Below are 16,433 nucleotides of genomic sequence, written 5' to 3'. Positions count from 1 at the left end.
CCACCAAGAACACAAAACAAAGTATTATGTCCCTTCTCTTATGGGAAAATACACTAAGTGAGAAGTCTACCTTGTTTCAATGCCACAATAAGACTGGCAGATGACTTAATATGCAGTCCTTTGTTAGCCTGACAACTATGGAGTCACACAGATCTATGTACTCATTTCAAAATCCCGCTGTGTGACACTGAGCAGGTTACAAAACCTCTCTGAGCTTCACTTTCCTCAACTACAAACGGAACTCAAGTTTAAATGAGGTAATACTGAAGAACAGACTTAAGGCGGAATCTGGCTTGTCACCCTTCCCTTCCTATACAAATTCTCCCAGAGGACCAGGAATTAGCACAACTAAAAAAGAGGTATGAAGTGAACTCAGCAGTACTCCTCCTCCACAAAAGCTGGCTTTGGGAAAGGAGCATGGGGGTTATGGATGGGATGACTCAGATAACAACACAGTTCTCCAGGTCTTTTATCTCTTTAATCTAAAGCACAGCACAAAAATAGGCTAGAGGGGCTGCTAGTCCAGCATCATCTTCCCAAACAGGGAAACCAAAGGACTTACCCAAAGTCACAGGGAGAGCCAATAGCAGAGGCTTCCCTACCAGACCTTCCTTCCACACCAGCTAGAAGTGGAGGGACCAAGATCCCAGCACCTAGAGGATCCTCAAATGACTTCTCCCAGCGAACCGCCCTGACAAGGAAACAGTTCTCTAACTGAGCTCTCCAGATGCCATTGCTTCGGCTAGACCTGAAAGCTACTGTGCATATATTGGTCTGAACGCTCTGCTCCTGCCAAAAATCACTGCTTAAACTATGTGATATAATAACTAAATAAACAGTGGCATCAAAAGAACCACTAGGAATTGAATTTTGGTTGTAGGCTAGGTACTAAAAGTACTTAAATTTCTTTTAAATATTCTATAATTCCACCCAATTTCCCTGCCTTATACATTTGGGTACATCATAGGACATCATTACATGGTCTCCCAAAGACAAATATAAGCAAATTTGAAAAATAGGAAGATCAAGAGCACCAAGAACACAGGTTCTAAAATATAATCTGCAATTCCCCAATTTCACACAATACAAAGCTTTCAGAATTCCACTGGGAAAAACTTTCTAAATTAAACTTTGTCGGCCTAAAAGGAAATGAACCAATGCTGAATCACTGTCCTAAGAATGATGAGAAACTTTTTTTTTTTAATACTTATGAATTGATCTACAGAATAGCACCAAGTTTGAAACAACTGGGTCGAAACTAGCACAGGTTTGTAGGAAATGTTGTTTTCAGAAATTCTCACCTATTGTAGTTCTGGTCTCAGAAACAGCCTAAGACAATCCTTCAGGAATAACACCGCCATGAGTTCAACACCCAACATCACAAAGGCCTGTCCAGGATTTTCTCTCTATTCATCTTGAAGAGAGTCAACCAGTTTCCTCAACAGTTTCCTATTAGTAGAATGACCATACAATTTGTCATCCAAACTGGGACATTTTGAGAGTAAAAGAGGGTGCTATTAAGGATTAGGCCAAGAAGCATAAACCAGGACTATCCCAGGCAAACAGGCACATAGCCACCAGGAATGACAGAGGACAACACTTTAGAAAATACAAATCGCTAAAACTGCCACAGTTATTATGAGGAAGGCAGTCAGGACCTGGTGGGAGGACAGAGAAACAAGAATGAGGAAGTTAAAACTAAGAAAAAACTGGGCAAGCAAAATCTGAAACGATGTATAAAATAACTGGACTCGGTTTATTTTTTTCCCCCCATCTTAAACCAATTTGCAAATCAGATTCAACGATTGACTTGTGTGCCTCCCAGGTACGTCTTCTTCATGATCTCCTAGTTCATCCTTTATGATTTAAAGGATTATTCTTGGATTGTTTAAAGTAGAAGCCATAAGGATGGTTAGCACAGTAAACATTTATCATTAGGGAGTGAGTCAGTCCACGTTACTGAAACGCATTCTTTCAAAAGTAAAAAATCTTTCATTTTAAATACTTCTAATGGATATCTTTGAAAGGAACTATATGTTTTTCTTCCTGTGTCCTCACTAAAACCAGTATTAAACTATTAAAAATGTAAACTCTTATTAGTCTTAATCACTCCACCACCAAAGAAAAATGTACACATGGCAGGCTGAGTGCTGGGGACACCATCGTGGGCATGGCAGATGCTGCTCAGTGTGATAACTAGATTCAGTGTTTTATTTTTTTATGATATAATTCATATACCATAAAATTCACCCTTTTAAAGTATGTAATTCAGTGGCTTTTAGTAGATTCACAGGTTGTGAATCAGTGTTTTTAAGTCTTTCTCCCTTGTCAGCTGTCAGTCCGCCAGCTTCTAAAAGCCTCTCTCCCAAGCGCACACTACATTCCTCCCTCAGCAATTTTATAATTTTAATTTTTTAAAGACTGGGAAACTAAATTAGCTAATACGTTACTGTATACACTGCTTAAGACACAACAGGAAAAGACGTCAATAAAATACAGGTGGTCACTGGCCCAGGCTTATACAAAGCAATCTTAACTGCTCAGACCGGTCATGGTCACCGGGAGTGGCGCAGGTCTAAAAACACAGGGACACTGACACACCCTGAAGTGTGGCTGGGAATCTGAGCAGAGGAGGACCAGCTTAAGGCAGGTGAGTTTGAAAATACAAATTTCTACCCACCAGCTTCCAGAAAGGATTCAGCTCACCTACCCAGAAACTACTTATTCAACTTAACAAACACCCTCTTAACTATGCAAATACATTGGCAAAAGATGTGAGCTATCATTCATTTACATGAGTGTGAATTATTATTTGAATCATATTTAAAGCTCAGGGAATGGGAGTCTTATGAGAGGTGCAAAAATTTAATTCCAGAGCTTAGAGTACTTGGAGGAACACGATGGTCTGGGTTTTAAAAGCAGCTGCACCTGCAGCTCTAGCCTACTGAGCTAAGCATTTATCTAATCTAAACTTGATTCAAACTCTTCAAAGTAGATAACATCACACCCATTTTCCAGATGAAAAAACTGAGGGTGCAGAGAAGTTAAGCATCCTGCCTTAAGCAGATATTAATGTTGCATCAAGGACAGCAAAGTTATGAAGCGTGATGCCCTCAGAACCCCAGCAGGGATGTCCCAGTGGTTTTGCTGTCAGGCCCAAGACCCTAAGCTTTGTTTCTCTACAAAAAGGTGAATTCCTTACAACCACCTTAGAGAAGACCTTTTAGATCCCAACGTCAATGTTAGCAGTGTGGCTTTCAAGCAAGAACCTAAGAAAGAGCTGCTCTTCTAGACAGATAAAGTTGCACCATGCTACCCACTTTTTGAAGCATTTCCACTTAATTCATACTACCATTTGGCAAGGAACAACCTCAAATATTACGTATTTACTGATGGATTTCCTCCACTTTATGAATAAGGGAAGTGTGATTCAAAGCGATTAACAGTCAAGGGCTTTATGGGATTGCCTCGGTCCCTCCTGGATTTCAATCAGCTTGCCTGAGACCAGAAGTCCGGCTCCTTATGTAACTGTCACAGCCTTGGGTGTTCCTCAACAGTCACTGTCCAGGCTGAGTTGGCAGGAAATCCTTAAGGATCTGGTACGCAAGATAACATTTAAAGTTGCTATTTAGTGAGCACTTACTATATATACTATGTATATAGTAGCACATAACATAGTAGGTATATAGGAGGCGCCCTATCAAACTTAATGATGGGGACACTGAGGCTCGCAGAGAGAAAGTAATTTGTGCAAGGACACATTAGCAAATAGCTGAGTCAAGGTGTGTCCAATTCCAAATCTGTGTTTTTAGACCCACATTATCTTGCCTTTTTCCAAATCAAAATCAAGAAACATCCAATCTTCATGTCAATCAGTTTCCTCCTTCCCCTTTATTCCTTTCAATTACTTGCTCATAGCCAAGTGTCAAGCTAGCCTATTACTGGTGATAAACCTTCCTCATGGACATCTGAGGGTTGTGTTCTTTACTCAGTAGAATATTTCACAGGGTTGGCTGGTTTGTTTGTTAACAACTTAGCACCACTGTATTCCCAAAATGGCATGTGGTAAAAATGCTCCTCTTCCTTCAATGCCCCATTCCCATATCACTTCCTCTGCAAAGCTTTCCTCAGTCTCTACCACTGAACAACACAGCTTTTTGGATATATCACAAGAACTTACCCATTGAGTTTTTCCCCCTTTTATTCTGATATTACATAAAAAAAATCCATACTCCTAAAAATATAAATGTGTAAAAAGTGAAAGTCCCTCCTCTTTCCCAGCTCCTCTCCCGCAGAACAATCACTGTCGATTATGTATAATCTCCCAGACTTTTGGGCTAGAGATACAAACATGTTGTTTCATCAGCATTTCACCAACCCTAACACACCAGCGACTGTAAAATGCAGCATGATTTTATCTTTAATACTGCTGCAAGACAAACAATGCCAGAATGCCTCTTTATCACTTAGAAATAATATTTATACGTATTGAAACTTTTTACCTTACGTCAATCTTGTGCACATATGAAAAAGAAAACATAAGCTAAATAAATTGGGTAAGATATACCTTAAAACAAACTTCTCAGAATGATCACTTTTCATGCTTTTCCACACAATATCACCCTCTGTGACAAGATCATTCCCAAGAATGCTCACTACCGACTCAAGAATCTTCTTCCTCTCCACGGCATTCATTCTACAGGCTTTGATGAGTGTGTGCAACCACATCAAGGGTCATGACCACCATCTGGCCAGCCATGATTGTCAGACATGTCCCAACTTCAAAAAGGTCCAAGTATGTAAAAAATGTGCTCCTTGGAAATCATGAAATACAACATACACAACTTTCCCACTGGATTGTGACTATTTCTTGACATGCCTGTTTACCTTGCAAAACTGTAAACTTCTCAGGGGCGAGGGAGTTTTACTGATTGCTGTTTACTGGCCACCTTTTCCTGATCACCAAATCTGTGGCACACAGTTGCACCTGTAAATGTTTAAATGTCCAGTGGCAAGTAGCAGGTCTATGAAAACTAAGAGCATCTGGATTTCAAAGTGCCCAAGGTGAAGAGAAGAAAGGAAAGAATGAAAAGCCAAAGACGCTGGTTCACTCAGACGTTCGTCTCTGGAATGCTGTCAGGATCGTCCTTCCTATCCCTTCATTCCCCCGTGTTAAGGGATACCACCTGAGGAGCTCTAGCAGCATCCCACTACTCAAAACATAAAACCTCTGCAATCAGCCGGAACAGAACTCAGTCTTCAAAACTCTCCCCGGTAGACCTGACACATACCTCCACAATCACATCTGGAAACAACTGCTACATTCCCAAGGGGTGAGTAACAGATGAATGCTGAGCACAGAGAAGGTGGTTCTGGTTCATTTCATTGCTTCTCCTGCACAGAAAGGTGAGACCCTATTTTTGTGCAGCCTTATTTTTAAAACCAACCAAAAACGTCCCAGTGAATTCTAGGAAGATTCAGTCTATTTTCCTAGATACATCGTCCCACAAATATAGGGGGAGAAAAATCACATTCAGTGTGAGGAGAGGTGGCCAAATTTAATCTGATTTGATCTGAGGATAAAAATTAGAATATCTAGAGCAATGGTTCCCAACCAGGAGTGGGTGCTATGATGGGGCCTTTTAGAAATACGGCAACACTTCACCTATCCCAGCCCTCCTCTAAAGCGGGTGCCCAGACTGTAAAGGCTCTGTGCAGGCTACAATGCACATGCTAAGATGGGAGGCACTGATGTAGCAGAGGCACCTGGGCGGGAGTAGAAAGAAGCTGATCTGGGTTCAAGTGAGAGACATCATGAATTAGCCATGTAAATGAATCCATTTACCCTGAATTACAAACTCAAACGTCAAAATGTGAGAAAAGGCGAGGGGCTTGAAAAGGTGAGCACACAAAGACCGGGAGCTAGGAAAGGGACAGTCTCACAGCTTCCCCACTGCATGGCACAAATCAGGCACACAAGTATTTGCTGAATGAGATTCACATGGCTGATAAGCACAAGGTCACACACTTCATCAAACTTCCACTTAGCTACCTACTGTACACAGAATCTGAGATGGCTCCAGCTCAGGCAGAAGTCCCTCTGACAATTTCTTCAGTGGGAGAGATCTCAGTTTTTTATCAGCTTCACTGGACACCTGAGCGGTGTTCTAGAAGCATTCCCCACTTTAACAAATCCTAGTTATAAAGGAAGTTGCTTCTTGGCTCCAAATCACAGATGACACTTCCCCAGATTTCAAGTTACATAGAGGTGTTAATCATTTTTGCACTTTATGATTAAGGTAAAATTTAAAGGTAAAAAGAAATTAGGGAGATACTCTGAATGCAGAACAAAACTAGAAATGTTTTTTCAACCTTCCATCTTCAGTATTTAAAACATCTTCACTATTTAAATAAAAGCAAACTTTGAATTAAGGGAATTTCTTGGCTCTGCCAATATGAAATGCTATGAAGTAGCTTGTTTTCTGTTTTTCTGTCTGTGACAGTACCTGATGAGGGGCTGACGGTTCCATCAGCTGATGGGGCTCTTTCTAACTCTAACCACCACTGTCTCCCAAAGGCTTTGAGATGAAAAGGCAGCGAGGGAAAAAGGATTGAAAGAGATTCCACCAAAGGAAGCATCCGCTCACAATGGTTTCGGAATCAGTTAGCCCCCAAGACACTCCCAACCACAGTGATGGGTGATCTGAAAATGAAGCATATCAAAATGCTATTGATAAGCTAAATTACCAGACAGCTTATCTGAGGCCCACATCCGCCATATGGTGCCCCAACTTCTACCGCCTGTTGCTGCCACAACAATAGGCACGCCTACCCAGAAAGCACCATCGGACAGAAACCCAGCAGCGGCGGCATGTGGGGCGGCTACTGTTGTTTACATTTTATTTTGTGCCATTAGCTTTGTGCCTCCCCCTATCCCAGTAGGGACTGGAAACACAGACATTTAATGTCAAAAATCTGTGTTACCTGCAAAATGCATGCGTGCACACTGCACATGTGTGTGTGTGTATGGAGATAAATCAGGTGAAGAGAGAGAAAACCAGATGTCAACTTCAGAAATGGAGCTGCCTGGTGCAGGAGGGCTAGCCAAGCAGGCTCCCAGCTAGAGCTGCAAGCAGACAATGAGCTTTTCTCAAAACACTCAGGCGGGCGGGCCTTGGGGAGTGGCTATTTAAAACACTTGGCTCCTTTTATTTCACCACCATGGAAGTGAATTCGGTTCTTAAGTGCCAGAGCAAATGAAGTCATTTGGTTTCCGCAGGCTCTCCACATTTCGCAGTAGGAGTCAGACTGGACAAAAGTCAGAAGGTCCACCTAAGTTATTCTTTCTTACAATGAAAAGTGATTCCAAGGGGATGTGGTGCTTGGGCTTCATGAACTTTTTCTTTGAAAAGATACTAAGGTCATAGAAAAATTAAAGGATATGGGACACTTGAACAAATGCTGTCAAAGATGACTCCCTTCACAATATGCCATCAAGTCATGGTGTAAAGAAGAATCTCTTAAAGGTGTGGTTAGTACAAAAGATTAACAGTGATTTTTGTCAAATGAATTCACAAGAGTTCTGCACTTCTACTTAAAGACTTTTCTGTCTTTGCAGATGGTAATAAAACATTCATTTATCTAACTATTAGAGAAAAAACACCAGTTTTCAAAGAGAACTCAGCAGTGGGTTGCATCAGGTTATGTGAAAATGTACAAGATGCAGTCTGGATACAGGGCAAAACAAAAGGGGGGGAATATTCTCCTTAATATTCAGATCGATTGAACTATTACAAAAAGGCACTCACTTCATTTCCCCCTCCCAACAATTTACCCACACCTTAAGCAGACAACATTCTTGGATGAACTTTTGAAATATTCTTAAACATTCTCAGTTAAAAAAAAAAAATCTCCTTTCAAGTTAAATTGAGATTGCACTTGAACTCCATCCAAGACTGAGAGCTGAACTGAATTATGATAATTAAAAAGCCGTGCCTATAAAAAAAAGCAGCACAGTTGATGCATTTTTTTAAAAAGTTCATGCCAGAGAATATAAGTTCAATATGTTCTCACATAATTAACATTTCCCACCATTAACAGCAGTTTTTCAGTTTACATATCAGTAAAAACAACAGTACTCATCATTGTTGTATATTCCCAGTCAATAGTGTTTCAGTCACTTTACACTTACATCTAAACCTGTCAGATTCCTAAAAGCAATCAGAATCTCCCACTGAAGATGACAGATGCTTAACTTGTACATCAATCAGCTGGCTTTTTATTTTAAACCCATTTTCCAGGACCCCATCCCTTCAAATTAAAATTGCTAATGAAATCCTAGGACAGAGCCTTAAAGACCAGTGCAAATCATGAAAAAAGGTCAGAAAACATTGCATCAGGACAGCAAACACTGGTTTTAAACAATTGGGGGGGACAGGCGTGGAGAGGGATGGCGGCAACACAGCCTTCTCTTGGCCTGCCACAAAAGTAGAAAAAAAAAAAAAGAGAGCCTTTTAAGAGGACCCCGCACCACCACAATCCAATCAGAAGAGAGGCCAGTGGGTTTCGCAGTTAGCCAGGACTCCCAGACTACGGAAACTATTTTTTGAGAATCCTACCAACTATGCAAAAAGCCAGTAGACAAAAGGAGAACCTAAGAGTTGAGTAATTCACCCTGTAAGAAACACCTTCCTGAAAACCCACCCACCAGGGCATCCCATTTGCTTTGACTAAAATAAAAATACATATTTCAAAATTCTCTTATTCTGCATCACTACAAAGCCTGAATGTGTTCAAAGAAATGGTCGAATTTCAACCTCGAGTCCAAACATGGAACAGGGTCAAGGAAGCTTATTACGAGAATCTTACAGATTTAGGACTCTCAGTAGCTCACAGCTTTGAAACAAAACAAAATAAAAACCCACACAGAAATACTCCAAATATCTGGATCCAAATATTCTAGCATTCTATCAACTACTCCAGAAGAGGAAAGACCCAGAACCTCCGTGATTTCAGATGCACACTATAATTGCAATACAATGGGGTCTAAATTAGGTATCGGTCAAAAGGCCCAACCCTGAAACATTGAGTGCTTAGGATAGACCTGATTTACTTGATTTTATCACCTTTGTGAATATGAAAGAATAAAATACATCACTGATATTGTGCAAACATGATCTGGGATCTAATTTAAATACCACAAGGTAATCTGTGACTTTTACAGATAAAACTTTTTAAAAAGTACCATGCAGCTATAAAAGACTACGCCAGTCATCAGTCCACAAGTAGCCCAAGCAGCAGCAGAGCCTAAGTTTCTCAATATATTTTTCCTGCTGAGTTCAGAAGCAGGACATTAGCAGTCTGCAGTTCCAGTCACTGAACTCCAAAGGGAAAGCTGTAATGCCCGCATTTATCAACAGAAAGGTTGGCTCGGATTTTCTTACAGTTTTACAGAGAAAGCTGGACACTTGCTTTGACCAGTATTCTTCCTTCAGTATTTGCAGAAAACAGACCCTAAAAGTTTTATCACTAAACAGATTCAACCTCTAACCACAGCTTTTGTTCAGAAATATATGTATTTCTTTGCTTTCACAATCTCTTCACTGGAAACAAGATAAACTGCCTAAAATATAAGCTAAATATGTTATCTGCCTACTGCCTGTATATAAATATGGTCATTTTTAAGTCCACTGGAGCATACAGTTATTTGCACTAGCCTTTTGAGTGATAAGACACCACAATTTTCATTTGCAGGCAGTATAATTACGCTCACAATTAACACATAATAACATGAGATTAGAGAGAAAAGAAATCTAACAGATACGCAGGCTCTTGTACGACCGCCATGTATGAGGGATCAATCTATTTCTGAAGCAAGCAACCTTAAAATACTGTTAATGCCACAGCTCATTTCTTCAAAGGCCTATCTACCATTTGGGATCTACATTCTCTAAACAGCTCATTTACATACTTTTCTACTGAAAATGGAACAAATACAATCTAGACACGAATGATATACAATAAATATATTCTTCCCAAATTTTCCCATTAGAAAATGCCCTCATATTTACAGCTCTGTATTGTCAGAACCCACAAAATTCAAAATTGTTTATAAATTGCTGAAGCGGGGAAAAACTCAAACATTTTTTTTCCTAGGATTTGTCCTTTTTCTAAATAAAAGGGGATGCCAGCCTCCAAAGTGAGAGTATATGAACATATAATTCTTGCTCTATAAAGCAAATGGGGGGAGAGAGGAAATGGGGAGGGGAGCAGAAAGCTGACTCCCCCAGACTGCCCCCCCAAACCAGCCCTTGTGTGTAATTAGTTTGCTGCTGCTGAGGCCTAGGCACACACTGCACCACAAGGCAAGGAAGAGCCTCTCAGTGAGAGAGTCATTTCAGTGTGGCTCAAACTAAGCTAGGATGTCCTCCCTCTTTAAATTAAATTTCATTAAGTATATGAGGTCGTGAGTACTGCTTTTTGTTTTGGGAAAAGGAAAAAAGAAGAAAAAATCCTCCAATAATCTCTCTCAGACATGTTCCCTGGAAGGAGTTGTTACTTTATAAAAAATCACACAGAGGAGGAATTTACACAAAGATTCTTTCCTATAATATTTTTTTATTCTTATTGTCAAGGCAAAGTGTCACATTGGTTTTGTTTCAAATTCGTAAAAAAGCAAAGGAAAAAGTATTCTAATATTCCCCTAAAGCTGAAGATCAAATAATACCATTAAAAATAAAATGGTCTACATGAGCACTTTTATAGCATCAGCAAGAACCAGTAATGGATACAACTTATCAGTCCATTTTTTAGTATCAAGAACAAATAAAAGAGTCTGTTTAAAATCTGAAACCTGAGAGTTCAACACACAGTTGCACATACAAAAAAATACTAAACAAAAATATCTACGACCATTTATGGAAATAGTGAGATTAGGAAAATATGCCTTTCCCCCCAAAATAATCAACAATTCAAAACCCTGCTGTTAACAAAGATTCAGCTAATCCATTTGTCTTTTCTGAGTCACGTTGTAATTAGTTCTATTTCCTTCTAAAGAGGAAAGGTGCTTACCAAAGTTGGATCTAACTCTGGCCCTCGTAAACACTCAGATGTGCTTGGGCCCAAAGAGATGATCCTACTATTTACAGAAGGGCCAAACCCAACAGTGAAAAGCAGCAGCACGGGACATACTGAAGACTGTTCAACAACCACTGCCTCAGAGTAGCCTAGAGAAGAACCACGCATGAGACCAGCAACACGCACTGAAGGTTGCAGAGAAAGGAGCCCACTCCGGGTTCTGACAAAGCAGTGGGTCACATCTTCCTGGAGGGAGGGATCTGTCTATTCGGGTAACCACCTGCAGGCACCCAGCACATCACAAGCCATCAGATCGCCAAAACTTCCAAAAACTATCAATGAAGCGAAACATGTGGTAGTCTTGAATCGATAGTGTTCTGCTCTTTTGCAATATTTGTAGCATTTTAAATATTTTTTTCTATTTTGAAATCTGATAAGCATTACAGACTTTCTATCCCAAGACCTGGGCTCCTTCCACGGCTCTGTTTTTAAACATGGCCTTTTTTACATTCACCGCTCCTGGAACATCAGATGTCTCTAAGTTTCCACAGCTCACTGAGGTCAATTTTCATTTCTGCAAATCACAGGCAGCCACTTGCTTCTAAGAAGTTAACAAGCCTCCTGAGAAACGCTGGTGGCTGGTATTTCATTGTTTCATAAATATTTTTATACAGCAACACCATCCAACTTTAAATAAGTGTTTAAAAAGAAAGACAATTAAAAAGCAAAAAAAATTCTGATCTGGATTTGATTTATTTTCGTGGGAGGAAGATAAGGGAGGTGTGAGTTCCCCATTGTTTTCGACTCATTAAAAATGCTTTGATTTTTTTTTTTTTAATACGAACTTTTTTTAAAAAAGGAAACTCGTAGGGGTTGAACTTTCTTTAAAGCGGGCCTCTGGACTTTTGAACACAAGTGTTGCTGCTACGAACAAAGACTAGAAGTGTACCCTGGTTTTCTCCTCTCCTGGGGATCATTTCTGTTCCAATAAACAAACAAATCCCCCAGTATTTCCTACCGAAGGGAAGTTTTCCAGGGAGAGTCTCCTCCTGGGTTTGGTGGTTACTGCGACTCAGTCTTTTTTGGACACAATGTTTCTGCTGACTCCAGAAAATTTTCCACTTGAATGTGCAATGAAGCGGCGGCGGCGGCGGCGGCGGCAACAGTCCTGGAGAAGCGGCAGAGACGGCTGTGCCGTCTTTCATCTTTGGGAAGAAGGAGCGAAACCCCCGCCGGCAGCACAAGTCGGCGCACACCCCGGGCAGGCTTCGGGGGACCCCAGCGACGGGGGCAGCCGTGGAGGCGCGTGGGGATCGGGCCGACTCCGGGCCCCGAGGCGGCGGCGGCGGCTCTCCGCGTCCGCGCCCGCTCCGAACTTCTGGCTGCTCGGAGCGGTGGAAAGCGCCCCGGGGTGCGTGCGTGTGTTCGCGTGTGCGCGTGCGGGCGGCGGGAGCGGGGCACGCGGGGGGCGCGGCCGGCCGGCGCCTCCAGGGCCGCCGCCGGGGGCCGCCTGTTGCCGCGCGGGCTCCCAGCGCGCGGCCCAACTTGGCGTCCCGGCAAGTCGCGCGGCGGCGCCCGGCAGCTCACCTAGGAGGGGGTACGGGCAGGAGGGTGCGGGAGCTCGGCCACGGCCCTCCGCGTGCCCGCCCGCCCCACACAAAGCCCAGCCCGCAGAGAAAGAGCGGCCCGCGCGGGACGCGCCGCCGGCCCCCCGCACCCCGGCATCCGCCCGCGCGCCAACTTACCTCGCCCAAGGGAGCCGCCGCAGCGCCCGGCGAGTCCGAGGCAAACTTCGGCGCCGCTTCCCCCTCCCTCTGCTCGGCGCCCGGCTCCCTCCTTGGTTCCCGGTCCGCGGGCCGGGCCACCCCAGCCCTGCCTAGCACCGCTCCTGCCCCGGGGCCGGCTGGGTGCGCTGGGCTACTGCCCGCGCTCCGGGCAAAGGTGGACGGGGTGGGGGGGCGTCACTGCATGGCCTGTCCCCGGACGCGGCCGCCCCGGGCCCGGGCCCCGCCGCGCGGACTGGCCCGCGGGTGGAAGCGAGTCTGCAAAGTGCTTGGTGGGCGCCCGCGGCGGGCGGCGGGGCCGCGGCGGCGGCTGCAGAGGCTCGGCTCGGCTCGGGCGGCGCGGCACGGCGCGAGCGATGCTAAGAATGTTCGGAATGAGGACAGGAATGAAATGAACGCCAGGACCGAACTCGCTCCGGAGGGGTGGGGCCTCGGTGACGTCATGCGGCCTGCTGCCCGGGGCCGGGGGCGGGGCCTGCCGCCGCCGGTGACGTCATGGGGATTCGGGGCGGGACCGGCTCCGCCGCTTGGCCGTTGGGGCGCGGGCTCCCCCCGGAGGGGCGGCGGGGCGGAGTCTCGCGCCCACTGGGGAGCGCGGCGCGCGGAGCCGCCCTCCCCCTCCCGGCGCGGGCTCCGGGCTTTGTCCCGAGCTGGGGCGGGGCGGACGGGAACAGGGCTCCTTGGAGGTGCCTGCGCCCGCGCCGAGAACTTTGGAAGCTTGGGTCCCCTCCTGGGGCCGGCCGCCGAGGCTTGGGCAGCGCGCTCCGTGCCTCAGTTTCCCGCATCCCGGACGCATCAGCTCCGGCGGCAGCCTGAAGCGCTCCCGCACTCGCGGAAGTCTGAGTGTGGGGAGGAGAAGTTTCTTTTCTGGAAATTCAGGTTGTTGTTGTCGAGCGCGGAGGACGCCTTCCCGGGCCGGTTTCCCGGTCTGCCATTTCTTCCCTTCTTCCCTTTCACTTAATAAAAGTTCACGGCTCCCGCTCAAGTCGAAGTCTGTCCTACTGTTTGGAAGGGAAACGTTTGGCATAGCAGAGAAGGATAATTACAGAGTTCGTAATAATCGTGCCCTACTAGCACGATCTTCTTCTCCAAGTCACTCAAGAAATTAAGTTCACTCATCCCTGCGGGTTACACTTTTCGAAAATAATGGGTCCGGTAAAAACTATCGAAACTTTGAAATGCTGCAGGCAACTTCACGTCACCCCTTTCTTTGTGGAGAAACTTCATTTCAATGATAGAAGAGTAACTTTAACCCTGCCTTTGGAAGTAGTGACTCAAAAGTGACCTAGTAGACCCAGTCGGTAAGTCAGATAAGAGGGGTAAAGTTGACCCACTGAGCACAGACTGTCTAAAGTTTTGTGTAATTATAATCTGCAATTTCACCAAAAGTAGCAAAGCGATTCCTGTACAGTGGACCTCGTTCCTTCTAGGCACTTGGCTGGCTTTTCCAGTTGTAGCCTCAGGATAAATAATGGCGCCTACTTTGTGCCCGAAGGATCCCTAAGTATAGATAATTGAAGAAAGCAGAGTGTGCCTCACTACAGCACATTTTCTACCAAACATAACTTTTACTAATGCATTTTTAATTTAAATTTTGGTTTTTGGTTTTTTTGGAGACTGGCTGGTACAGAAAGAGATGGAACCCTGAACCTTGGTGTTATCAGCACCATGCTCTAACCGAGCTAACCAGCCAGCCCCTAATTTAAATTTTTGTTGAGTCACATGCAGTTGTAAAAAATTACAGAGAAATCCTTTGTTCACTTTGCCCAGTTCACCCCACTGGTAATGTCTTCCAAAACTATGACATATGACCATTGTGATATTGACATTGATCCAACCCACCTATCTTCTTGAGATTTCCCCAGTTTTACTTGTACTTGTTTGTGTATACCTGTATTTCATTCTGTACAATTTTCTCACCTGTGTAGGTATCCACCACCACAGTCAAGTCCAAGTGCATTTTATCTCTAGTTCTTATGCAATAATAAGATGATACTGTGGGGTTCACTATAAAGACCTCGGTCAACTTGGCACTAGTTTTTGGAAATATGTTAGAAAACGCATAATTTGATATTAAAACTGGACTAGGCATATCTCTTTCTAAATATCATCTTTTAAAAGCACCTGATAAAGTCTGATGGCAGTGCCAGCCAGACTTTTAGCAGGGTTTCTAAACCACTATTGGTTGGCCCAGTACACCTGGACAACTTTCAGACGTCAGTTCCTGTTTTACAGCCACCAGGCAACACAACGTCTCCCCATTCTTTCGTGAATGAAGAAAAAATTCCCTTGGCCTGGGATTGAAAGCTCATCATCACATGCTGTGACTTCCAGACTAGTATTTTCTCCACCTTCTCCCATCTGCAAACACATTTTTTGAGACTCATCTTAAAAACCCTTTTCCTTCAGGAAGATTGCTCAACTAGGTATTTCCTCCCTTGTACCCTTGAAGCTCCTTGCTCCAGATATACTACTCATATTCTGTCTGTTACCAGCATATGTGTGTTGCTGGTGAACCCCTAGAAAGTGAACTGGGTCTCATTCAGCTAAATGTACCCTGCCCAGGGTCTGCACGCAAATGGGAAGTGACTCTCATTGTCATCTCTTCACCCTAATGTTTCCACACGTTTTCACTCTCCTCAGCCACCCATTGGCCAGTGCATAAGACTTATGGGTTTAGGGCCCATGAGCTGTTCACCCCCAGCATCTGAGAGCAGGAACTGTAGTTGCCACCTGCTAAAATGACAGCAGCCATCCAGGGTTCAATCCCTGTACAAGACAGTCGCCTAAAAAAAAAAAAAAGAATGACAGCAGCTACCATGTACTGCATTCATATTCAGCATGGCATTTTGCATTTGCCATCCTAATTAACCCTTGCAACACCTATGTAAAGTAGTGATTATTACCCCAGTTTACACAGATGAGGAACTGAGATATAGGGAGATCACAGTAGCCCCCCTTATCTGCGGTTTTGCTTTCTACAGTTTCAGTTACCCATGGCCAACTACAGTCCAAGAATATTAAATGGAAAATTCCAGAAATAAACCATTCGTAAGTTTTAAATTGTGAGCTGTTATGACTAGTATGATAAAATCTCATGCTATCCTGCCCAGGCCGTGAATCATCCCTTTGTCCAGAGTATCCAGGCTGTAGATGCTACTCACCTGTTAGTCCTCAACATTGTTTCCTACTGACATCCAACCATCATCATCATCATCATGGCTCCATGATCCAGGACCAACTGAAGCAGATGATTCTTCTTCTGATGTATCATCCAAAGGCCTAATGCTGTGTCACAATACCTGCATCATTCACCTCACTTTATCTCATCATGTAGGCATTTTATCATCTCTCATATCACAAGAGGGATGAGTATAGTACAACAAGATATTTTGAAAGAGAGATGAGAGACTACATTTGCATAACTTTTATTACAGTATATTGTTATAATTGTTCTATTTTACTATTAGTTATTGCTGTTAATCTCTGTGCCTAATTTATAAATTAAACTTTATCATAGGTATGTATAAGAAATACAGTGTGTAGATATATATATATATATATACACACACA

General features: G+C 43.7%; 1 protein-coding gene across 2 annotated transcripts in view; it reads right to left on the bottom strand.

The window, feature by feature from the left end:
* TEAD1 (TEA domain transcription factor 1) overlaps window positions 1-13,036 on the bottom strand; it is a 247,965-nt gene extending 234,929 nt beyond the window's left edge. The window contains exon 1 of one of the 2 annotated variants that reach the window (XM_063094532.1): window positions 12,822-13,036. The gene's annotated coding sequence lies outside the window, so the exon portion shown is untranslated. Of the gene's footprint in view, window positions 1-12,094; window positions 12,448-12,821 lie in introns of those variants that run through there. The other variant, XM_063094531.1, reaches the window with a different exon arrangement.
* Window positions 13,037-16,433: the final 3,397 nt, after the last annotated feature.

Source organism: Cynocephalus volans, chromosome 4 (assembly GCF_027409185.1).
Source record: "Cynocephalus volans isolate mCynVol1 chromosome 4, mCynVol1.pri, whole genome shotgun sequence".
NCBI classification, from domain to species: domain Eukaryota; kingdom Metazoa; phylum Chordata; class Mammalia; order Dermoptera; family Cynocephalidae; genus Cynocephalus; species Cynocephalus volans.
Note: the sequence above shows the minus strand (reverse complement) of the source record. Positions and strands in the feature narration are given on the sequence as shown.